Consider the following 26,128-nt stretch of genomic DNA (forward strand, 5'->3'; position numbering starts at 1 on the left):
GCTGTAGTGGGGGTTATTACCCTGAATCAATAAGCCCTAATGCTATTGTTGCAGCTCCATCATTGCTCTCTGCTTCAACGGCAGGGGGAAAAGAGGAAAAGGGAATTAGATTCAGACAGCAACCAACGGGGACACTGAATTGCACAGTCTGGGAAAATGAATAAGCATGGGGGTAACTTGCTGATACAGCAGTTACTACCCTTAACCAATAAGCCTTTATGCTTGATGCAACTCCAACATTGCTCTCTGCTTCAATGGCAAAAGGTAACGGGGAATTGGATTCAAGCAGCAATCAAAAAGGACCCTGACTTTGTCAGTCTGGGAAACTGATAATTATAAAGGTGGCTTGTATGGCCAGTAGTTACAACCATAAGCTTGCTGGTCAGACTGGATGGACCATTTTCCTTTTCTGCTGTTTTTTCTATGTTTCTATATTATCCTCAGCTGAGAATATTAATACTATGAAATGTTTTTATGTTTTTCATTTCAATGTTTGTTTCATTTGGCATTGTTCTGTGATATACAAGAAAGTACATTAGTTTATCACCAGAGATACAGTAAAAATCTGTATAAAATAGATAATACTGATTGGACTACTAGTAGAAAGCACATCAAATTTTGATGTCATATTAAGATGGAAAAATGTATTTGTATATATTGAACACATGGTAGTATATACACAAAAGGTTGAATTAGCTCAGTTTGAATTCTGAATCCTTATGTGCAAATGAACATTAGCTCGAGTTAGAGCCTTGACTACTGGTTTATTGCTCACAAGATTCAAATTTGAGAAAATTCAACCCGTTGTGTGTATGCTTTCATATAATGAAGCCTTTGACATGATGGTTAAGGACCAAGTGATTGACAAGATAGTAACTATACAGTATTCCTTGCTTTCAGGGTCATTCATCAAAATGTATTAGGGCCTAATGCCTGCAATAATACCCTTGAAAAAACACACAAAAAATATTATGAAGGGATCTACAATATACGATATCCAAAATACACAATCGTTATCTCCTTTAAATGATTTTCTTTAATTTATACTGGTTAAATTCAATTTAACTATCATCCATGAGATTTTTATATGCTTCTATATAATTTCTGAATGAATAAATGAACAAGAGTTTTTTTATAAAAAGAAAAATTATTTGGAAGAAGTGGAAAATTTCATATGTAGTACTATAGCCACTACCAATCGGTAACGTGCTTAAGATTTTATAATCATAAGCTATCCACCACTGACCTTGTATTTTTTTGTTTTTTAAGCATGTCAAATGAATTAAAAAACTTTCAATATTGTTTCAAGAAAATCTTCAAACCTAATGTTCTTTTATGAGACAGTGTAATCATGATATAGCTTCAAGTTGTTTTTTAAAAATGTGTGCTGTCCAAAACTATTATTTTTTATAGGACAAGCAGGATGGTAGTCCTCACATATGGGTGACATCACAGGATGGAGCCCGTATGGAAAACCTTTCTGTCGAAGTTTCTACAAAGCTTTGACTGACACTGGCACACTGAGTGCACTGAGCATGCTCAACCTGCAATTATCCCTGTGAGCCACAGGTGTCTCCCTCAGTCTTCTTTTTTCTGCTCTGCAGTAAGCATAGTGGTTAGGAGCTCTGTGAGAAATTCTATTACTTTTTCCACACAGAAACACTTAAACTTTTACTTCACAACACTTCTCCCTGCACGGGTCTCCCTTCGCGTACTTTTATTCGATGCTCGGTGAGTACTGTGCCCTGTTTTTTCGGTCGGTTCCTGTCACCTTCCTGGCCTGCCAACTGACTGCGGCCTTCCCTCTCCCTATGTTTTCAGTTAGTCACACATAGCCTGCAAGTGGCCCTCTGTGAAACTCTGCCTGGTTATTAGCGCTAGTGGGACAGGGACTTCCACAGTTTCCATTGCCGCCAAGGCCCCTGTCTATTCAGGTCCTTCGATTTCCTTGGTACTCTCGTGCAGTCGATGCCCCCATCGCTACCCCCTTCAGACCGTCCTGGATTCTTAGATGCCATCGGTACCCCTCCCCCCCGGTACACTGATGCCATCGGTCCCTGCATCATTTCTATCAGTGCCATCCATGTTTTTCATCCATGGCACTGATTTTTCCTTGGGATTCATCGGTGCCATCATAGCCCGGATGGATGCCATCGACGTACACCTTGTCTCGTCGGTGCCATCCATGCCGGGGTCGATGCCATCATCGCCCTGGGCACTTCCATCAATGCCATCCTTTATTTTATTGATGCCATCGATGCCCAGGACATTTCCATCGATGCCCAGGTCCATTCCATCAATGGGCATCGATGCCCAGGTCCATTCCATCGATGCCATCCATGCCAAAGTGGATTCCATCAATGCCCATGTCGGTGCCATCGATGCCATGGATGCCATTGGTGCCCGAGTCGATCCAATCGACACAGACGCCCGTGGCCATGCCGTCGGCGCCCGCCTCCATACATTGATGCCCTCGATGCCTACGTCATTTCCATTGGTGTTTCTTCAACGTTCAGCTCCCTTGTTCCTGAGGCGTGCCCCACCAACATTGGTGGGGGATTGTGGCCCTCCACAAAATACTACCATGGTAGCGCCAGCCACACTCAGCCTGTCTTCTTGCTGGGCAGACTGGATGGACCGTTTGTCCTCTGCTGCCGTCATTTCTATGTTTCTATATGTTACCTGTGCCACCATATCAGGCATCAGAGTTGAGACGGGCGTCTACTCCCTCGATCACATCATATCTTCACTGATGTGTACTGTGCTGTTTGTACCTCTCACTGTGCTTGTTAAACTGTCCCCCAAAACCCTGGACCACCACCGAAACCTCACCTTGAGTTACTACTGTGTTTCCCCGAAAATAAGACATCCCCCAAAAATAAGACCTAGTAGAGATTTTGCCGAATTCCTAAATATAAGACCTCCCCCGAAAGTAAGCCATCCCTTCTAAACAGGGGCGGATTGACCTATCGGGGGATCGGGCTTCCCCCGGTGGGCTGGTCAATCCTGTGACGTCATTTTTTTTTTTTTTAATAAAGTTTCCAAGGTATTAGGGGCAGACGCAAGCAGTGGTATCCCGAGGGGAGCCAATGCCCCCGGGCGCAAAGAGGCTCATGCGGCTGCTGAGCCTCCTTGCCCGAAGAAAAAGATCGCGTTCAAACGTGCTGATGCTCTTCCTCCTTCCTGCCTGTGCGCCCCGGAAGTAAACGTTGCCGGAGCCGCGTGGGCAGGAAGGAGGAAGAGCATCAGCGCATGCAGAAGAGGAGGAGCCGCTGCGGGCTGCTGCGAATCCCAAGTCGCAGCGGCCCAAGAAGAGGAAGAGGCCCGGTAGCAGGGCCGAGGAAGAGGCCCGGTAGCAGGGCTGCCATGGCCCGAGAAGTTCAGGGCCGCTGCAGAGTCCATCCTGCGGCGACCCGCAAAGAGGAGGCCCAGAGGTGAGAGAGAGGCTGAGGGTCTGTAGAGGGTGTGTGCGTGCGTGTATGAGATGAGTTGAGAGATTGTGTGTGGGAGTGAGGATCTGAATGTTTGCAGAGGCAGCATGTGAGAGCCTCTGTGTGTGTGAGAGAGACAGCGTGTGACGGTGAGAGTCTATGCTTGAGCAAGACAGCATGTGGGAGTGAGAGAGAGCCTGGGTGTGTGAGAGTCAGCATGTGCCAGTGAGAGACTGTGTGTATGAAAGACAGCATGTGACAGTGAGAGCCTGTGTGTGTGTATGAGAGAGAGAAATGCATGTGAGAATGAGAACCTGACTGTGTTTGAGGGAAGAAGATGGAGAGAAAAGAAATATGGAAGAAAAAAGTACAATAAAAAAGGAATTGGCAAAAAAATAAGAAAGGGAAGGTGGGAAAAAAAAAAAAAAGCCTGTGACCAACCGATTAGAAAACTAACAGCCAGCAAAGGTAAAAAAAAAAAAATTACTTTTTAGTGATTGGCACATGTAATCTTTGGGAATGTGCAAGAATAGCACTTTCTCTACGGATCTCACAATGTACGAGATCAGCATGGAGAAAGTGGAAGCCCACGGGGCCTGCACAGAGGAGGCAGCAGAATGGGCTTCAGTGTCAGTAGCAGCAATCGGCGCTTCCCCAATAGCCATGCAGCAGCAGTGACAGTGGCAGCAAGATTACTGACATCTGGGGATGGTGGCAGTACCAGTCGGGGGACCCCTTCCAAGCAGTGTGCAGAGGTTCAAAAGCAGCAGAGTCAGCCCAAGCTGACTACCATGAATGCTGCACACTCTTACCTCTCTCTGACAGCACACTGGTGGGACATGGCTGACGCAGGGGCAGCCAGCAGCTCTATTAGACATCCCCTGAAAATAAGGCCTAGTGCATCTTTGGTAGCAAAAATTAATGTAAGACACTGTCTTATTTTCGGGGAAACAGGGTAGTTGACCCTCCTACAGTGGTATAAATAGTTGTCTAATATGAGCATCTTATAAAGAGTCTGTCTCTGCCCAACACGGGTGTGATAAATGCAACGTGCCTTGCGATAAAATACCTATGCGAAGCACTAAGTGCATGTTGTGATAACTCAAAAATGTTCCTAAACATGCCCCTTTTTATCATGGGCATTATTCATAAGATATTTATAGCAAAATGCTGAATCTAGATGTAAGTGAGGTCCTTAAGCCAATATGGCATAAGCAAGTAAGGGCAAATAATATGTTGCTAGAGGATGGGATTCATCACATTGTGGAAGGGAAATGTACTAGTTGTACTATAATTGGCCTATATTTTTCATGGTACCAGAAATTATCATTAAGAATGATTATTTTCCCCTGTTAATGAATATTTTTATTTTTTTATAGTCTGCCTTTTCCTTAGTTAGTCTGAAAGTGATGTACTTGAAAAAATGGCTAATAATTGTTTATGGACTTTTCCTCCAAGGACTTGTTCTAACCCTGTTAAACCTGGATATGAAACAAATTTCAAAGCTTGATTGTATGCTGAGTGAAAAAAAAAAAAACTTTCTCTGGGGCATTTCCTATTTTCTTGTTTCAGCCTACTCATGATTTTATAAACCTTTATCATAATCCTCTGTCAGTCATCCCTTTACCAAGCTGAAGAACCCTAATCTCAAAAAAGATATAGTTGCGATGGAGAAGGTACAGAGAAGGGCAACCAAAGCTAAAGGGGATGGAACAGCTCCCCTAAGAGGAAAGGCTGAAGAGGTTAGGGCTGTTCAGCTTGGAGAAGAGATGGCTGAGGGGGGATATGATAGAGGTCTTTAAGATCATGAGAGGTCTTGAACGAGTAGATGTGACTCGGTTTTTTATACTTTCGAATAATAGAAGGACTAGGGGGCATTCCATGAAGTTAGCAAGTAGCATATTTAAGACTAATCGGAGAAAATTCTTTTTCACTCAACGCACAATAAAGCTCTGGAATTTGTTGCCAGAGGATGTGGTTACTGCAGTTAGTGTTGCTGGATTCAAAAAAGGTTTGGATAAGTTCTTGGAGGAGAAGTCCATTAACGGCTATTAATCAAGTTTACTTAGGGAATAGCCACTGCTATTAATTGCATCAGTAGCATGGGATCTTCTTAGTATTTGGATAATTGCCAGGCTCTTGTGGCCTGGTTTAGCCTCTGTTGGAAACAGGATGCTGGGATTGATGGACCCTTGGTCTGACCCAGCATGGCAAGTTCTTATGTTCTTAAGAGGCCAATATTCAAAAAAGCCTCCAAAGGATAACTTATTCGGCTAAAGTTAGCTGGATAAGTTATCAGAATATTCAGCAAGATAAACATCCTGGTGAATATCCTTTAGCCAGATAAATTTAAACGTAATTGACCATCTTTTGAATACCTGGATAACTTTAGCCTTAACAGGCTGTATTCAAAAGAATATAGCAGATTATGTGGCAATGGCTTGTAAAAATTAAAAAACAAAATGTGGAACATTGGCCTGGGGTCTCAAATCAATTTTAAAAAAATAAGTGTACTGCTGAGCCCACCTCCACCTTTCCAAGTACTTAGAAAAAATGAAAGATGGGTCAGTGTTGGGCTCATTCATTCCCTCCCCCACTTAGCCAAATTCTTTCATGCTTCTTCCCTCCCTCCACTCTGTACCTTACTGAATCCCATTCTGTGATTCTGGCTGCTTCTAACTTTTTTATTAACAAGACATGCCAGATAAATGACTATATTTTGAATTTAGCTGGTTAAGTCTAAAATTATCAAGGAGCACATAGCTTTAGACTAGCTCCAGGGCACATTTATTGTTAGCCAATTAACTTATTCAGCTGTCTCCTAATATCGGAGTTAAGCTAATTTATGAATTATCTTGCTAAATGCCTTGAATATTGGCCTCTAACTTGTTTAGCCTTTCTTTGTAAGGAAGCCATTTATCCCCTTTATCGTTTTTTGCCCTTCTCTGGATTTTTTCAGGATTTACTATATCTTTGCTGAGATAAGGCTACTAGAACTGCTACTAGAATACTCAAGATATGGTTGCATCATGGAACAATACAGAGCATTATAATATCCATTTTATTTTTCATTCCTCTCCAAATAATTTTTAACATTCTATTTGCTTTTTTTGAGTGCCACTGTGCCTGAGTTAAAGATTTCAACGTATTGTCCACAATGACTCCTCTTCCTGGGTGGTGACTCCTAATACGGAACCTGGCATTGTATATGTGCATCACTTTGTGCTTGTCCACATTAAATTTTACCTGCCACTTTGATGCGCAGTTCCTCAGGTTAACAGACGGGCGATACAGTAAAAACATGGGAGAGCGAGCGAGCACCCACTCTCCCAGTGCGTGCACAGGCCACTCTCCTGTGCGCGCGATTCAGTATTTTAATTTATTAAAATCAGGCCCGGAAGTAAAAAGAGGTGCTAGGGACACTGGAAAAATTGAGCGTCCAGTTTTCAAGCTGCAGGCCTATTTCAAATTATTATTATTATTATTATTATTTTACTTTTTTAAACTTTCGGGACCTCCGACTTAATTATCACCATGATATTAAGTCAGAGGGTGCACAGAAAAGCAGTTTCTACTGCTTTTTTGGGCACTTTCCCGGTGCCTGGAGAAACTAGTGCCTACCTTTGGGTAGGCGCTAATTTCTGAAAGTAAAATGTGCAGCTTGGCTGCACACTTTACTTACTGAATCGCGTGAGGATACCTAATAGGGCCATCAACATGCATTTGCATGTTGCGGGCGCTATTCGGTTCGGGGGGGGGGGGGGTTGGATGCGCGTTTTGGACGCGCTATTACCCCTTACTGAATAAGGGGTAAAGCTAGCGCGTCCAAAAGCTGGCTAACAGTGCGCTCCATCGGAGCGCACTGTACTGTATCGGCCTGAAAGTGCTTCTGCGGTTCTTTACAGTATGTTTGTGTTTCAACAACTTTGAATAATTTTGTGTCATCTGTAAATTTGCCCACCTAACTTATAGCTATCTTTTCCAGATCATTTATATAAATGCTAAACAGCACCGTTCCCAATAGAAAACTATTTTACTCACCATCAATTGGCTGTCTGAAAATCACCCTGCATTATTAATGTGACTAAAAAAAATGATTGTTGTTCCTTGATTTGTTTAATTTAAGCTGCACTGAGAGCTGTTCTTGCAGGTGTGTTGAGGTCAAGGAAAAAAAGTATGGATGTAGAAGGCATTTTCAACTCCATGCACATATTTTTCCAGCAAAATTTTATCTGCAGAAAAAGCAGGTGCAAGAGATCACATGTAATTTATACCCCTGGCAAGTTTCAAACTGAAAGTAAACAATGGGCCTGATTGTCAAAAGCCATATACATGCTTAAAACTGGGTTTTACATGCATAAATGCACTTTACCTGTGCAAGTGGGCATTTGAAAATTGCTACAGTATATGCCATTGAATCATCAATAGGTTTTTACCTGTGGATACATTTCTTTGGAAAATTGCTATGATAGTATTTTACATTTATATGTGTAATTTTGAAAATTCACCTGAGAGATTTTCACTTGAGAACTGATGCAAAGCTGTGGATAGCTTGAAAATTTCCCCCATAGTATTCTTTCACTTATTGATAATTTTGTAAGCATGCCCTATTTTGCATGTATACACCCCTTTCTCTCTTTCATAACTGTCATTTGTGAACTACTACTGTTTCCTATTTTATATATGTATATATATTCTGCCTTCAACTTCCCCTTCTCTAGGATTGGATATATATGTGGGATAGGCTGCCCACTTTTGCCCCTTACTAGCAGTGGTTGTCCATTAATATAATGGCAGCAGTAGCCCAAACGTCTGCCAGCAGTGTGAGTCAGAGGTTTCCATCCAGACTCCTCCCCTATGTGTGAGGGCAGTGTAGTGATGGTATGTTAGTGTAGGGTACTATGCCCTATTGGAAGGGGTTACAAGGGTATGTTAAAAAAAAACCAAACAAAAAAACCCTACACCTATGTGATGCAAAGAGGGTACAGGAGATTGGATTGAGAGCCAGCCTTAGCACAGGGCTTGAGAAAGACACTTGGTGGGTCTTATCCCTCCACAGGAAGGTCTGGGGAGTTGAGAAAGAGAACTATAAGGTTCCAGTAGGGGGAGATAATTGAAGTCCAGAGTATTGTAAGAAATGTTCCTGAGAAAGTATCATATTCTGAGGAGACTTAAAGAGAGAAGAGAATTCTGCGGAAAACTGGATAAATGTACCAGGGATTTCTAAGAAAGTACAGTTTGCCTGGGAAAATCTGGGGTGTTTAAAAGACTGATCAAGCAAGTCAGTCAAAAAGCTCTAGTGAGAAACCAAAGTGAGAGGACCAGAGAAGATTCAGCTACCCAAAAGGTACTGAGAGGAACCCAGGATGGAAGGGTTCCTGCCCTAAAAGCTGACCTATTTGCAAACATGTGAAGAGACTATGTTTAGATTTTGTGCTATTTTTGGACTTTGTGTTGCTACCATCTTGTGTTCTGTATTGGATTTTATGTATTTTTCTGTCATCAGTTTCAGTAAAAACATTTGTTTTGATCAACAGTTTTTGAGTCATTTTTGTGTGACTGGTGTGCAGAAGAGCCCCAGAGTGAAGGAAAAAACCCTTACAGCTTTGAAAAGACTTTTACACCCTCCCTCCCATACATACACTCTGCCCTCCTGTCCCCAAGAGCTGACCAGGATGGGGGGGGCTACCTATGTTTTTATGTTTTCTCACTTTTTCTTTTATATTTTTCATCAGTTCTTTCTTTTTAATTATTTCTCACAAATCAGTTTTATTATGGCTCAGGCTGTCTGCTCAAAATCAGAACACTTACGGTAGCTAGTCTCCAATTAATAAGGATATCTCAGGTTTTTTTGTTATTCTCACCCCCGATGAGAGGGAAAATGAACCTAAGAGTCACCCATATGAGATCTCTCCTTCAGGCCAGATGCCTAATTCATAAGGGCATTAATGGAGAGTCTATAGTGTCTTCTGCTCTTCTACTTTCAGAATATCTTTGTTTTCAGATCATAATTCAGAATATAGCTTAAATATCGATTTTTATGATAGTTACTAGAGAAATTCAAATATCAAATCATCCTTAGTTCAAAAAGAAGAGGTTAAATTAACCCCAGAGGCCATTATTCAAAACAATTGACAAATTTTAAAATTTTCTCCATCTGAATGCCTAAACTTAGCTTTATTTTAACTAGGTCCTTAAATTTTGGTACTTAGGTAGCAGGTGGGGTCAGGGGAGGGGGTCAGTTCAGGGAATTCACCACTAGTACTAGATCCCTAAGGTTAGGAGAGTGAATAGCAGGCCTAAATCTAGAGGCCTCCATTTTAGGTGTCTATTTTCAGCCAAATAAGGATTGTGAGTTTTGAAAACTCAGCTTTTCTGAATATTGGCCTCCAAATGTCTAACTGTGCTGACAATATGGCAGGAAAACTATCTGCAACATACGTGACCTTTTTATATTCACTTCTCAGACTGGAAAAACTGAAGTATTTTAAATAACATGTAATAAATAGGATATTTTATCTTAAATATGAAAACTATACTGACCTTCATTCTAGAAATTCTCTACTTTAAAAAAATTATGCATGTGCATACATTAAATTTCATAGATTAAAAGAAAATTGTGCACACCATGTTTAAAGAGAATTTTATTGGCACAATATACTGAGCAAATACAACAGATCAACCAGGTTAAAAAAAAAAAATCTCTGTAGTTGGAGATCAGAATTCAAGTAACTAAACAAAATCTCTCTCCTGCTCAATCTACAGAAGTGTCCAGACTGGCATATAGAATGTCTGTGTAATAGAAAAATGGTAGTGTAACTGCAAGAGAGAGGAACTGGTACAAGAAAAAGGTGATTGAATCAGAACTCAGGCTATAACAAGTAGGTAGAAAACACAAGTATATTTAATATATTTTCCTCCAAAAAACTTTTCATTGAAAATTTGAGAAAAATAAATTCTTTAAGAAGGAAATCAAAATTGTATGTTCCAAACATTGTATTGCCTATTTTTGTTAATTAATATCAGGGAGTTCAACCTCTGCTGCTATATGCTCTGCCGGCTTCTCTTATGCTAAATATTAACAAGAAATATAAACTGTTTTAGTATTTCAATTCTTTGTACATCTTCCAGCATTTTTAATACTATTCCATGTTAATTTCAATAGCACAAATGCTTCAGCAGTCATTGTTATCTGGTTCTGGCATTTAATTTCTTGAGCATCACTGTAGTAGACAGATGTTTTCAGTCCTTCAGGTGGCCCTGTGTTAGGAAAAGATAGACAATCCTGCAGATTATGAAATTTTCCTTATCTGAGACAAACAGTAGAGAAAGTGTTAATGTCTCATGGGTGGTGCTGTACTATCAGGTAAGGTAAAGCAAGTTTATAACAGATGCCAAGTTACCTGAAGGTATAATTGTATGCTTATTAACCCTGATTTAAAATGCCGTTATAGACTGCTGTAGGTATCTTCTAAGAAAAACATTGTGTTGTGAAGTACAATCTATATACTTTCTCTCCATTAGCTAATCCTTGCTGGCTGTGCAAATCTTTATAGTAGAGGACAAACATAACAGGAAACAGTGTCTGCCCCTACACCTTGCTGAGATATAAGTTTTTGGGTGTAGGCAATGGTAACACTGAAATGAAGCGGTATGTTGGGGAGATTTGTGCTACATTTTCATCTCTGATACTAAGAATGTTAACTTTGAAATAGCTGCACAGGCGCACATGTATGTGCATTTGCTGGCTTGCATCCAGAGATGCGGCCATTTTATAACATACACACGTATATGTGCGCATATGAAATTGGCTGAATGTGCATACTGTACATGTGTGCACAATTTGAAATAGATGTCTACCACGTAAGTTTAGGGATAGCCTTTCCAAACCCCCCTAATTTAATTTCCCTTTCCACCTGTTAGCCCCAACCCTTAAAACCCCGCTGACTCTCTTACATTTTTTTGTACTTACATGCCATCCATAGCAGTAGTAGAATTATGCAGCAGGGGCCCCTGGCGCATGCCTGTGAGTGTAAGTATTTTTACGAACATCTTTTGGCCTTTATTTCCATGCCCAGCCCAGACCACGCCCATACCTCACCCCTTTTTCTGATCTTTTGATTTGTTCATGTACCAGGAGATATGCGCATATGCTGGTTCCTTTTAAAATCCACGCGGTGCGTGCCGGCCCGACTTCTGTGCATAACCATCTTGTGCTCCTACCATGTGACAAGGGCCGACCAATGGCACCGGTAGCCCCTGTGACATAGTAAGGGCAAAGGCTATCGGCGCCATTTTGAATACTGGCAGCCGAAGGCCCGAGTGCAGGAGATCGCTCCAGGACTGCCGCTGGACCACCAGGGACTTTTGGCAAGAGAGGCTACCGGTGCCATTGGTCGGCCCCTGTCACATTGTAGGAGCACAAGATGGCGCCGGCTGTCCATTGTGGGGGGTTATAAGAAAGTAAAATTGAAGGGTTGGGGTGGTTTTTTTTCCGATTCAGGTTTGGGGTTTTTTTTTTTCATTTTTCTGGGTTCGGGTCGGGTTCTAGCTTCGTTTTTGGTGGAAAACGAGTTTTCCCATGAAGCGCCTGAACTGAAACCTGGCCCAAGCCAGAAAAACAAAGCTCATCTCTAGTGGGCAAGGGCACATGTGTGTCCTCTTCAGTGCTCTCTGCTGTTTCATTGGAGCCCGCAATCTCAGGATTATTTGATTCAGCTTCACATACTGATGGAGGACTGCCCTCACCTACAGTGGTGGTTGAAGCAGATCATCTAAGAAAGGGGGGTTTCCCTAAGATCACCAGGCTTGCTAGTACTCATGACAGATGTGAGCCTCCAGAGATAAGGGAGTTCATTGCCAGGAACCAAATGCGCAAGGGCGCAGGACTACATAAGATTCTCCCTGGAGCATCAACTGGCTGGAAGCCCGGGTCATCCAGTTAGCATGCTTGCAGTTTGGTGACCGATTGCAGGGTTGATCCGGATAATGTCAGATAATGTTGAACAATGCGATGACAGTGGCTTACATCAATTGGCAAAGAGGAACGAAGAGCCAGCAGTGTTGCAGGAAATAGCCCAACTTATAGAATGGGCAGAAGTGCATCTTCAGGAGATCTCAGCCTCACACAATGCAGGAAAAGACAATGTAAGAGCAGACTTTTTCAGGAGACAGAGTCTGGATCCAAGAAAATGGGAATTGTCAAATGAGCCATTTCAACTAATAATGGGTCACTGCGGCCTTCCATTTATGGATTTACTGGTGACTTCTCGCAATGCAAAAGCTCCTCAATTCTTCAGTCGAAGGAGAGATTCAAAGTCCTTGGGCATCCATGCCATCATGCAGGAGTGCCTGAAGGGCAAGCTGATGTATTATTTATTTATTTATTTGCTTTTATATACTGACATTCATTGGGGTATATCACATCGGTTTACATGTAAACAAAGGAGAATAATAGGACGAGGAGTCTTATTTTAATTGTAACAGCATGGAACTCGTAGTAACTAATCATGAATACGACAAACTTATACTTAAATTAACAGTGTAACAGTAGAAAACTAAGGAGAATAAGTTATTAAGTTATACTTATTAAGTTGTAGTTAAACTTATACTTATTACAGTGTAACAGTTGAAAGCTAAGGGGAATAGGTAATTAAGTTATACTTAAACATACTTAAATTACAGTGTAGCAGTAGAAAACTTAAATTATAGTGTAACAGTAGAAAACTAAAGAGAATAGGTAATGATATTATTACTGTGTAGCAGTCGTGAGCTCGGCAATCTTATACTTAAATTACAGTGTATCAGTGGAAGACTAAAGAACTTAGGTTATTAATTTAACTCAGTAGGTAAATCGGTTGATTATTACATGTTAACTTTGTAGGCAGATCGGTTGAATAATCCATGGACTCAGTGTAGGTAGAGGGAACTACTTAAGACTTAGATGTGTTTGATGAGGATACTAAGATGCTTAGGAACATAATGGCGGTTAAATTGTGTTGTGTTGCGGGATCATGTTGGGAAGGGGGGAGGGAGATTTAATGTGTGGGCTGGAAGGCATTTCAGAATAACCAAGTTTTTAGATTCATTTTGAAGGACTGGATTGAGGGTTCTAGTCTGAGTTGGGCAGGGAGTTTGTTCCATAGTGAGGGGCCAGCTATTGATATGGCGCGTTCTCTGGTAGTGGTGAGGTGTGCCTGTTTGGCGGATGGTATGTTTAACAGGCCGGTGTTTTTGGATCTGAGGGGTTTTTTGGATGTCATGGGGGTGGAGGGCGCCTTTTAACCATTCTGTGTTTTTATTGTAGATGGTTTTGTGTAAGAGGGTTAGGGTTTTGTATTGTATTCTGTGGGATATTGGGAGCCAATGGAGGTTTTTGAGCATCGGAGTGATGTGGGAGGATCGACTGGTGTTCATTAGAGATCTGGCTGCTGTGTTTTGGAGTAATTGGAGTGGTTTGAGGGAGGATGAAGGGAGCCCGAGGAGGAGGGAGTTGCAGTAGTCTAGTTTCGAGAATAGGAGGGATTGGAGCACTGTCCTGTAGTCCTGATTGAAGAGGAGGGGCTTGAGTTTCTTAAGGACTTGTAGCTTGAAATAGCCCTCTTTTATAGTGGCATAGATATGTTTTTTTAGATTGAGTTCGGAGTCCAGTGTGATACCTAGGTCTCTTACTTCGGTAATGCATTGGCTGAGAGGATGTGGGGGCGGGGAGTCTAGGATGTTTTTTGTGGGAAGTTTGTTCGTTATGTAAAGAATTTCAGTTTTTTTGTGATTGAGTGTGAGGGATAACTGGGTTAGAAGGTTTTTTATTTGGGCTGTGTAGGATTCCCATAGTAGAAGGGTGCATTGTGTGTTTTCTTTTATGGGGAGTAGTATCTGGACATCGTCTGCATATACAAAGTAGTGGCGGTTGAGGCTGGAGAGGAGTTTGCAGAGGGGGGGAGCATGTAAATGTAAATAGGGTGGAGGAGCGTGATGAGCCTTGTGGAACACCATGGAGGACTGGGAAAGGTTTTGATTTATTGTTGTTTAGTTGCACTTTGTAGGATCTATTGGATAGGTAGGATTTCAACCATTTTATCGTGTTGTGGTTAAGACCAATTTCCATTAGGTGTGCGAGTAAGGTGTTGTGATTGATGGTATTGAAAGCGGCGGAGATGTCCAGTAGAATCAGGAGGTAGGATTGTCCGGTATCAAGGCCTCTCAGGGTGGTGTCTGCGAGGGATAGGAGTAGAGTTTCAGTACTGAGTGATTTCCTGAAGCCATGCTGGATAGGGTAGAGGATTTTGTGGGTTTCCAGGTGTTCCATGAGTTGGTGGTTGACTATTATTTCTATTATCTTTGATATGAAAGACAGGTTTGAGATGGGTCTGTAGTTGGCAGGGTTGGAGGGATCCAGTTGAGGTTTTTTTAAAACAGGTTTTATTATGGCGCATTTGAGGGCTTTGGGAAAAAGGTCTTGTTCTAGAGATATATTTATTATGTTGGCTGTTGGTTTGACCATGATTTCAGGGACAAGCTTGAGGGTTTTAACTGGGATGGGGTCAAGGGGCTGGGTGGCTGGGTTGATTTTTTGTATGATCTTAATAACTTCTGTTGAGGCGATGAGGTCAAAGTTGGTCCAAGTGGGGATGTTGAGGTGTGGGGAAATGGCTTGTTCATGCATGCTTGGGAGTGAGTAAGTATTAAGCTTTGTGATTTTTTTCTGTAAAGCATTGGGTGAGATCTTCACATGTCTTCGAGGATTCTTCCTTTGACAGTGGGTTGAGGCAAGGTTGAGTCAGGCTGGAGACAAAGTTGAATAGGGCTTTTGGGTTGTATTGGTGTTCGTGGATTTTCTTTGCATAGAATTCCCGTTTTGCTTTGTCAATGTCTGTTTTATATATGTAGAGTAGTGTTCTGTATCTGTCTAGATGTGGTGAGGTGGGATGTTTTCTCCATCTTTTTTCTGCTTGCCTGAGAAGTCGTTTGGTGTTTTTCAAGTCTGGATTGTACCATGGTGTTTTGTGGGGGTTGTCTGTGTTGATTTCTTTGAAGATGATTGGGCATGTGGATTTGGCGATTTCGGCATTAATATTGATCCAAGAGTTAATGGCAGTGTTTGCATCGTTGAGGTCGAGGTTGTTCAAGGCATTAAGGAGGGCTTGGGAGAGGGGGGTTAAAGTAGATGAGCATGCTGAGGTTTGGTGGGGGGGGGGGGGGGGGGGGGGGGGGGGGGGGGGGGGGGGGGGGGGGGAGGGTCAGCGGGCGAGGGTTAGGTGGTAGGGATGTGAATCGTGTGCCCGATCGTTTTAATGATCAAGTTCGGCTGAGGGGAGAAAAAAATCTGATCGGCATGATTTTTTTTGTAAAAAAAAAAAAATTGTTTTTCTGAATAGTGCGCAGCGAGTTAGTGCGCACTATCAAAAATTGTTACTTAATGGTTTAAAAGTAACATCTGAGAAAATGTTCATTAGCTAAAGGTGCACACTAAGCCGCGCATGCTTGGTGCTGTCCCCCGTGGCCATTTTGCTACCAGATATAGCACGCACTAGGCCAGAAAGGGAAAAAAGTGCCAGCAGGCTGCAGCAGTGACAGTGCCAGCAGTAGCCACTAGCCAGTAGCCAGTCTAGCCTCAGCCTGCTCTTTAAATTTAACCACTGTAAATATAATAAATTAATAAAAGTTTTTTGTTTAGTTTTTCTATAGTATGTTAATGTTTTGAAGCTCAGGTTGCAACTTTCTTTATTAAATGTTTTGTTTCACTAAAGTAGAATATAGAGAAGTACTTAATTTCATTTTATGTAAAGTTTCTTTAGTTTAATACACAAAGTACTTCATTTTATTTTATTCTACTCTAGTGAAAAAAAAGTTTAGTTTAACACAGGAACTGCAAACTTGAGCACAGTGAATGGGGGGGGGGGGGGGGGGGGGAGAGGGATGTGAAGAGGGAGACAGCCCCTACATTCAGCAGCTCTGATTTTCTGAAGAGATCTGTCCTTCAGAGACCAGGGAGTGGGACTGCTTGGCCCTTCACCTCCCCCTTTCCCTTCCCTTTGTCAAGCTACCAACCGTTTCCATTTCCCATCCCCCATATATTAAACTATCACCTCAGTGGGAACCTTGGTAACATCAATAAATAAGAGGGCAGCCAATAGGAATACATATTCATTCCTAACTGACCTTAACTGACCTGAAAAGTGTCAAAATTGTATCATTTTCTGGTAGTGCGCACTAACAATGGGTAGTGCGCACTAACTCCCGTTAGTGCGCACTAAGTCAATTAACGTTTTTTTTCAGATAAATCGGGGGAATTTCTATTGTTTCGCACTCTTTAACGATTAATGACGATATTAAAAATATCGGACGATAATTTAAATTGTTAAAAAACGATTCATGTCCCTATTAGGTGGTGGAGGAGCCTCGCAGGGTCAGTATAGGGTAGGGTAGGTATGAGGGAGGTTCAGTGGTGACGTACGTAGTTTTGTATGAGCTGAGTTCTTTGAAGTCCAAGTGGAGGTAGGAAGGCTGGTATGGTGGCTTGATGGTTTGTTGTTAAAGGAAGGTTTATCAAAGCACGCACGAAGGGGCGCACTAAGGGTCAGGCCCCTTTGGTCACGCTCCTTCGTGTGTGCGATGCCCGGCGCACAGCACTGCAGGTGACAGCCCTGGTTTAAAGGGCTTGCCGGTCTCCTGCTGATGCCGTTGCCGCTGCGCCTGGCCTCCGATAGGCCCGAGGGAGCTTGGTGGAGCGGTTAGGGCCAGGCCACGTGGCCACCTGCTCGGTTGTGGTCTCCAGGTCGGCCGCGGAAGATGAGAGGGCTCTGTATGCTTTCCCCCATGGCCCATGTTGGTCAGAATGGTTTGTAAGGTTGAGAGTCCCAGGGAGCTGGTGCTACTGGTGGCACAAGATTGGCTCAGGAGATTCTGGTATGCAGATGTGTGAAGGGTCCTTGTGGACTCTCCCCTCCGGTTTCCAGTGCACAGGGACCTGCTACAGTAGGGGACTATTCTTCATGAAGATCCGACTTGATTTTGTCTTACAGTATGCCCCTTGAGAGGGCTCAGTGATTCTACTGCAGTGATTGCCACCTTGATGCAAGCGAGAAAGTTCTCCACTTCCTTATTCTATGTGTGGGTTTGGCAAGTGAGGCTTAGTGTGAAGGTTGAGGAGCTCTTCCTTGTTCGGTTGAGGGTTGAGATACTTTAATTCATTATGAGGCAGATTTTAAAAGGTGCATGGTACCCGCCGTGCACAAACGTATGCCCGATTTTATAACATGTGCGCGCAGCCACACACGTTATAAAATCAGGGGTGGGCGCGCGCAAGGGGGTGCACACTAGTGCACCTTGCACGCACCGAGCCCTCGGTGAGACCTAGCTGGCTTTCCCTGTTCCTTCCGCTCCCGATTTCGGAGCGGCCTTGTAGGGTACTTTCCTTCTTCCCCCCCACCTTCCCCTACCTATCTCGCCCCTAGCCCGAAAAAATCCCCCCCATACCTTTATCTCACAAGTTACACCTGCCGACACACAATCCCCCTGTGCCGGAGTCCTCGGCCACACCTCCCGGCCCACCCCCAAACTGCCTCACCATGCCCCCGGACCATCTGTCCCGCCCCGTCCCGCCTCCTGCCTGCCCATTCAGAAAAGCCCCGGGACATATGTGAGTCCCGGGGCTTTATGTGCGCCGCCGGGCCTTTTGAAATAGGCCCGGCACGCGTAACTCCCCCATACGTGCGTAAATCCTCGAAAATCTGCCCCTATGGGTACAGGTGGTGACTCTTGCCTGTTTCCGAGGTCAGTTGAATGGTGGTCCCTTGTTGGCTCCTCCTGATGTGGCCCATTTCTTAAAAGGAGTGAAGCATCTTCATCCCCCCTTGTGGAGTCTTAATCTTATTCTGGATTTTTTGGCAGGTCCCACCTTTCGATCACTGCATAGCCCTTTCTTGAAGTAAGTTACTTTGGAGATGGTGTTTCTTGTGGTAATTTGATCTGCGGTAGACCTTCTGAACTGGGAGTCCCGCAGTAATGTGGGCGCCAGGCTGTTTCCTCCGACCGGCATGCGCGATCGGGCGTGGAGGTGGGTGGGGGTTCAGGGCAGGATTGTCTGCCTTTCCTCTGCCCCCCCCCCTCACCTTCGGGGCGGCTGGTGATTCAATTTTATTGGTGCCCGGGACCGACCCTTTAAGATTCGCAGATCGGGCTGGCCTGCCCCGGTGCACCAGGGGAAGTCGTGACGTCATCGGGGGAGGGAAATAAAAAGGGGCAGTGCATTCCTCCCTGCCTCTTTTCCTCCATGCAGCTGGCTATCCCCTCCCTCCCTCAAATTATGTTGTGGGGTATTATTGTTGTCACAGCTTGGGAGGGGGGGGGTTCAACAGTGTACCAGAGCCATGACTAATATGGGGGCGGGGTTTAGAGCAAGGAACTGCTAGTGGCTGGTCTTCTTGTCTCTGGCTTATGTCCTTTTATGTCACTGAGAGCTTCGTCGGCGGTTGAAAAGCGCATCAATATCAGGCGCCGCGCGACGAAGGGGTGCGACAAAGGGGTTCTCCCCTTTGTGCACCCCTTCGTGCAATCCTTGGTGCCTCATTTAATATTCTTTTATTTTATGTTTGTTTTTCTCCTGTTAACTAACCCTATCTTCCAATTTTTACCTTTTTGGCTTGTTAACTAGTTTAGTTATAAATGTTCATTGTATCAGACAACGGAATTATATTTCCTGCTTTTTCTGTTTTATGTAAACCGGTATGATTTACATTTAATGTAAGAATGTCGGTATATAAAAATTAAAAATAAATAAATAAAATAAATGTGACTGACGTCAGCCACATGGCAGGGACCCCTTGCTGGGGGTCCTGGTTAGCGGTGGGAGGCCGCTGGATATTGCAGGTCTGGTGGCCTGCGGAGGACTCATTGTGCTGGGGCGTGGCAGATGGGTCCTGTGGTGGGGGGGGGGGGAATAATTGTTCTTGATCATTTGGCTCTGGTGTTTGTTTGTTGTTGAATGTTATGAATAAAGCTGCGGCCTTGTTTTAAATTCCAATCTGGTTGATGAGTGTTGTTGTTGATAATACGAGCCTGTGAGGAGCCGGGGGGAGGGGACATTGGTCCTGGCTGCACATATTGCAGACACCAATAAAATATTTCAAAACAGCAGACACAAAGACCAAATAATTAAAAATAATAAGGATAAAACAATGCTTTGCTCTCCATACCTGGGAACTTTTGATATCCAGGTGCCCTGAGATTGTTTTGAATTAGCAGGAGGTGGGGTGGTTTGCTTGCAATGTTCTCGTCTCTCCCAGTCACACATACGCTCTCACACAGGCTCTCAATCACGCACATATATGTAAGCTCTTTCTCTCTCACATAAGCTCTTAATTACACATTTATACACATGCTGTCTGTTTGTCTGTCTTTCTCACACTTATACAAGCTTTCATACATGTCTTTCTCTCACATACATAGGCTCTCACTCATACACTTACACACTTTCTCTCTCTCTTTCTCTCACACATAGGCTCTCAATCACATATTCACATGCTCTCTCTCACCTACATAGGCTCTCAATCAAACACAGACACACATGCTTTCTCTCTCTCTTACTTATACACACAGACTCTTAATCATACATACACATGCTCTCTCACTTACACACACTTACGTTCATGCTGAGTCTCTCATATACAAAGGGGTGGATTTTAAATGGCCTGCATGCGTAAATCCCGGGGTTTACATGCATGGTCAGGACTTGCGTGCGCCAGGCAAATTTTCAAAGGGGCCTAGCCACACGCGTAAACCTTGGAACGCGCACAACTGCCGGGCCTCTTCATAGGGGTGGGGGCTGCTAGCGGGGAGGGGCAAGGCGGGATGGAGGCCAGCCGGAACAGGGGCCATTAGCCGCTGTCCTGGGCAAGCTTGCGCCGGCACACGTAAATTACGTCTGTTCCAAAGGAGCAGCAAGTAATAAAATAAAAAAAAAATCAGGCAAGGTAGGTTAGTTTTACGGGGTGGGGAAGATAGGGGAAGGGGAATGAAGGTTAGGCAGGGGGTTAGGGAAGTTCCCTCCCAGTCCGCTCCTTAATTGGAGCAGACTGGGAAGGAACTGGGAAAGCCTGAATTGCATCGCCATGCGGAAATTGCAAATGTTCACCCCCCCCCACCTTTGTGCGTGCCGCATGTACATGTGAGCACGGATTATAACATCCGGCACACGTATGCATGGCCACCTGATTTTATAACATGTGTGCACTGTCATGTGCATGTTATAAAATCGGCACTTCCATTTGCGCGCGCACGCATGTTATAAAATCTACCCCAAAGGATGTCAATCACACACAGACACGCACATAGGCTCTCAATCACACATTTACATACATGTTGTCTCAAACACACATGCACACTCACTCTCTCTCTTTCCCTCCATTGAAGAACAGCTGGTGGCAGCAGCAGCCTCTTCTTCCAACCCTTACGGCCTCGAGAAAGGTGTCCCATTGGCCGTGGCAGCTGAAGTTGTTCCTTTTTTTGCTCCAGGCTGATGCTGCCCGCACTTGTAAATTATCATGGTCTCTTCTTCCCGCGCATGTGGCAGCTGCACACCACTTCCTCTTCCGGGCAGCGGGGGCAGGAAGAAGAGACCATGCTGCTGGTGCCACTGACTCCAGCTATCCTGCTGCATTCAATCTGGGCTATCAGCATTTCAAGCCCGGGTGGAAGAAGTTTGCATCTTACTGGGGTAAAGGGGTGCAGCTAGACCAATCAGGGACCGGGAAGTGTGGAGACACACCTGTGTGTGCTTAGCAACACACTGGTGCATGGCAACTCACTGGTTTAGAAAACTTTCACTTCAGGATCTTTCATTCAGATTTCTATCTTCTTTACCAAGCCTCAGCTCACATCTTGAGATGTTTGACTGCCATCTGCTGTAGAAAGAGAATACTGGCAGGCTGAGGTCAGCACAGGAGACTATAAGGGGGTGATGTCAGCAAACCTGTTAGTCTCTATCTCAATCTGCTGGTTGAGAGATATAACCCGTGTCTGGACTGGTCTAGCTGGCTGAAGAGGAATGCTTGTTTCTTGATAAGATTGCTGCACACAGAGATTCTTTTTATAGTTTTCCAGCAATCCATTGTTCCTAAAATACTTTATTTTACAATTACTGTCTGATGAGCTTGCCCAGTGAAAGACTAAATAAAATCACCCACAGAGCATAGAGAGGGCAATTTTCAAAATATATTTCTGCATGAAAATGGGCTATTTGGAAATTGTCCACCTTGTATTTAACTAAAAGTATGCATGTAGTTCCATAACATTTATACTTTTAGTTGCACTGAGATGAGGCGGTTAGAAAAGGGATTGCAACATTGCGCATACGTCTGTGCTATTACAGAAACCTGGTTTAAAAGCTCCGACATTTCTCTGATAAACCAATTACCGATACACCTTTATGACATATTCTCAATCCCAAGTCACAAAAAAAGAGGAGGCGGTCTGCTCCTAGCCACCAAAAAAGAGCTCAATCTCAGCCAGCATCCAGTCAAGACCTCATCCAAAAAACTGAAACTAGGTCTATTCAAGTCAAAACATATTCAAATTCTTTTAGTATATGCACCGCCAGGATTACTAGACACAGATGCCTCCCCTCTCATAGAAACCATTGCCAAACACATCAACACAGATTCACCAGCGATGATACTGGGGAACTTTAATCTACATGTTGACGCCTCTCCACACACTCTCAACTGTGAAACCTTCCTCACCACACTCAGGGCTATGGGCTTTGAACAAATTATCAATAAACCCACCCATAAAGCAGGACACACGCTCGACCTCATCTTCATAAACTCCAGCCTATCATACAATAAAATTCCAGACTGCACCCCTGTACCCTGGTCGGACCATTCCCTGATATCAGCTACCCTCATGACTCAAGGAAATCCTATTCAGCCTCAACCTCATTCTACTATACACTTCAGGAAACTATGTGCCTCCGACACTCTAACTGAATATCTATCCAAGGAACTCCCTAACCTCGATACCACCAACCCCAACTCAGCCCTTCTATCCTGGAGTAATATCACGGAGTCAATAGCTAACAAAATCTGCCCCAAAGCGACAAAAATAATCAACTTGACTCAAAAAAAGAAACAACCCTGGTTATCACCAGAACTCAAACGGATGAAGGAAGACCTCAGACACAAGGAAGGCATTTTGCGTAAGGCCCCCAACACCACAACACTATCCGATTATAAACGCACCCGCCATCTCTACAAGAACTCCATTTTACAGACAAAAAGAGACTTCTATGCCAGCAGAATTCATGATATCCAATATGATGCCAGGGCTCTATTCTCATATGAATCCCAACTCACAAAACCCTCTGCCCCCACCATCCCAGATGACCAGGCTCAATCCAAAGCAAATGAGCTAGCACTCTTCTTTCAGGATAAAATTGCAAACACCCTAGCACTTCTCCCTACCAACTCCATCCCCCCCGCCCCAAACTCCAACACTCCATCTTATCCTGGAGCCACCCTTGACTCCTTTGAGCCCACAACCCCCCTGGAGATCGAGTCCACTCTCAAGAAGTTGAAACCTTTCAGCCACCCGATGGACCACATCCCAACTAAACTTCTGCTCCTCATCCCGGGCACGATCTCCAGATCACTGGCAAATATCATAAACTGCTCCCTAGCTCAAGGAATCTACCTGGATGAGCTAAAAATGGCACCCCTCAAACCCCTTTTGAAGAAACCCAACCTGGACACAAAAGAACTCGCCAATTTCCGACCCATATCCAACCTCCCTTTTATCGTGAAACTCACAGAGAAAGTGGTCAATACACAACTCTCAGATTACCTGGAGGAACACAAAATCCTGTACCCCTCTCAGTAAGGCTTCCGCAAATCATCCAGCACAGAAACCCTCCTCATCTCCCTATCAGACCACATTCTCTTGGGCCTAGACAAAGGGCTCTCTTTCCTTCTAGTCCTCCTAGACATCTCTGCGGCATTCAACACCGTTAATCACACTATCCTTCTAAATCGCCTCTCAGACATCGGATTATCAGGACACGCACTCAGATGGTTCAACTCCTTCCTCAACAACAGAAGCTTTAAGGTCAGAATCAATGACAAAGAATCCCCAAACTTCAAATCAACTCTAGGCATCCCCCAAGGCTCTTATCTATCTCCTACACTCTTCAATATCTACCTACTGCCCCTCTGTCAGCTGCTCACGAACCTAAGCCTAATTCATTACCTCTATGCAGATGACGTACAGATCCTGATCCCCATAAAAGAATCCCTCCCAAAAACTCTTACATACTGGGAAAATTGCCTCAAGTCCATTAATCACCTCCTCTCCAGTCTGAACCTGGTTCTCAATGCAGCCAAGACTGAAATCCTTCTAATCTCCCCCGACCACTCGGCCCGGACAGATCAGACACTCCCCGACTCCCGGATCACACAAGTAAGAGATCTAGGAGTAATCCTCAATAACCATCTGAATCTAAAGAAATCCATCAACAACACCACTAAGGACTGTTTCTATAAGCTTCAAGTTCTGAAAAGACTCAAATCCCTTCTTCATTTCAGTCCTACAGTCAACGCTATTCTCCAAAACTGACTATTGCAATGCTCTCCTCCTGGGGCTACCCATCTCCGCCACCAAACCACTACAGATGCTCCAGAATGCAGCAGCTAGAGTCTTAACAAACACTAACCGGGGAGCCCACATCACTCCCATACTACGAAACTTACACTGGCTGCCAATAAAATTCAGAATCTTACACAAGACACTCACCATAATTCACAAAACCATCCACAATCAACTACCACTAGACCTTCAGATCCCATTCAAACTCTACACATCCGCAAGACCCATCAGAGATGCATACAAAGGAACTCTACAAGTCCCTCCAACTAAATACACACGCCTAACATCCATCAAAGATTGTGCATTCTCCACAGCAGGCCCACTCATTTGGAACAATCTACCAAATGACCTAAGACTGGAACCCTGCCTTCTATCCTTCCGAAAAAAACTTAAGACCTGGCTTTTTCTCCAAGCCTTCCCCTAATCTCTAAAATGTCTTCATACCTCCCTACCAGGATCCACCCCACTAACCTGTCACTCGGACCATTCTCAGTATACATATTTATTTATCCTCTAGTTTTTTGCTGTACTTCTACTTCCCGGCTACTCTAGCCCCCAAGTTGGATACCCTTGTTATATGTAACTTGTTATTGCTGCCTTGTTATATGGTTAACTATTTAGTTAGTCCCTACGTTCCATGTAAACCGATCTGATATGACTCTTTTCATGAAGGTCGGTATATAAAAATGTTAAATAAATAAAATAAATACATTTTCAAAGGTACATATGCTCTCATACAGAACGATACAGTACGGTGCATCTGGCCGAGAAGCATCGTTTTCACCCGTAAGGGGTAACAGCACGTCGAAAATGTGCGGCCAACCCCCCGAAAACTAATTGCGCTCAGGTGTTAAGTTCTAAACAACCCGGAAAAGTGTACAGAAAAGCAGAAAAAATTGCTTTTCTGCACACCCTCCGACTTAATATCCTAGCGATATTAAGTCGGAGGAAAATAAAAAATAAAAAAAACTTTAAATCTGCCCGCTGGTCAGCTGGTTATAAAAACAGACCCTGAATTTTACCGGCGTCTGTTTTCCTAACCCGTGGCTGTCAGTGGGTTCGAAAACAGACGCCGGTAAAATAGTGTCTGTTGTCGGACCCACTGACAGCCAGTTCTACCGCTAATAACCAGGCGTTAGGGACACAATATTGTCCCTAGCGCCTACTTATTAGCGCGCGGCCTCATTTAAACAGAGAATCGCGTGCCCAGGAGAGGTGCCTGGGCAATTGACAGGAGAGCGGGCGCTCAACACGGAGCATCTGCGCTCTCGCGATTTTTACAGTATCGGCCTTAGTCTGAAAATGTACTCATAGAAAAAGGCGATACAAGGGTCTGCTGGTATTTTTTCCTTAGACAATTTTCAAAGTGAAAGTGTACATGTATTTTCACTTTGAAAATTGATGCAATGTGCATGGATAAAAACTACCCAAAAACCTTGAAGATATGCAGGCTGTGTAAAAATTGCCTTCTTAGAAACACCAGCCCTTGCTCACCTGTCTGTTATTTCTGTGCCTTGGATGTGGCTGAATGTCTTCTTAGAAGAGAAGAAGCTCTTTCCAGAATGGTATGGAGAGGCAAGCCTTTTAGGAACCCATTGTTACTCTTTTTTACCTCCACCAATGTTTCAAACAGCTTAGTCCTAAATGAAAAGAAACAGCATCAACAGATTAGTATACTGCTTGTCTTTTCATCTTAAACTTCTCTCACAAACTTCCTAATTGACTGAGGATTTTTTAGCAAGTATAGCAGTTATTGAATCATTTCATCTATCCACCAGTCTATCTACAGACATGATAACTTCCACAAAGCCACATTTTGACTCAAAAATTCCAATATGATTCTACAAGATACGCTGCTGAAAATGTCTGGTACTTGATGAGTTTACGGTCATTTTTAATAGTATAATGTTGAAAACAGCTAGAAAATGTAATTTAATGTTATTTATTTACATTTAAAAACCATTTATTTTAGATTAAGCATCCAAACCAAAGCAGTGTACATCAAATAAACAAAGCATACAAATACATAAAAACATAATATATTGTATCCACAAAAATAT

At 43.5% G+C, this 26,128-nt stretch overlaps 1 protein-coding gene across 1 annotated transcript in view; it reads right to left on the bottom strand.

Moving 5' to 3' along the window:
* Window positions 1-10,058: 10,058 nt before the first annotated feature.
* LOC115093946 (RNA-binding protein 44-like) overlaps window positions 10,059-26,128 on the bottom strand; it is a 318,590-nt gene continuing 302,520 nt past the window's right edge. Inside the window, exons 11-12 of the mRNA XM_029606425.1 lie at window positions 25,563-25,708; window positions 10,059-10,691 (exon numbers count right to left, since the gene is read on the bottom strand). The gene's annotated coding sequence lies outside the window, so the exon portion shown is untranslated. The remainder of the gene's footprint in view (window positions 10,692-25,562; window positions 25,709-26,128) is intronic.

Source organism: Rhinatrema bivittatum, chromosome 6 (assembly GCF_901001135.1).
Source record: "Rhinatrema bivittatum chromosome 6, aRhiBiv1.1, whole genome shotgun sequence".
In the NCBI taxonomy this organism is placed as follows: Eukaryota; Metazoa; Chordata; class Amphibia; order Gymnophiona; family Rhinatrematidae; genus Rhinatrema; species Rhinatrema bivittatum.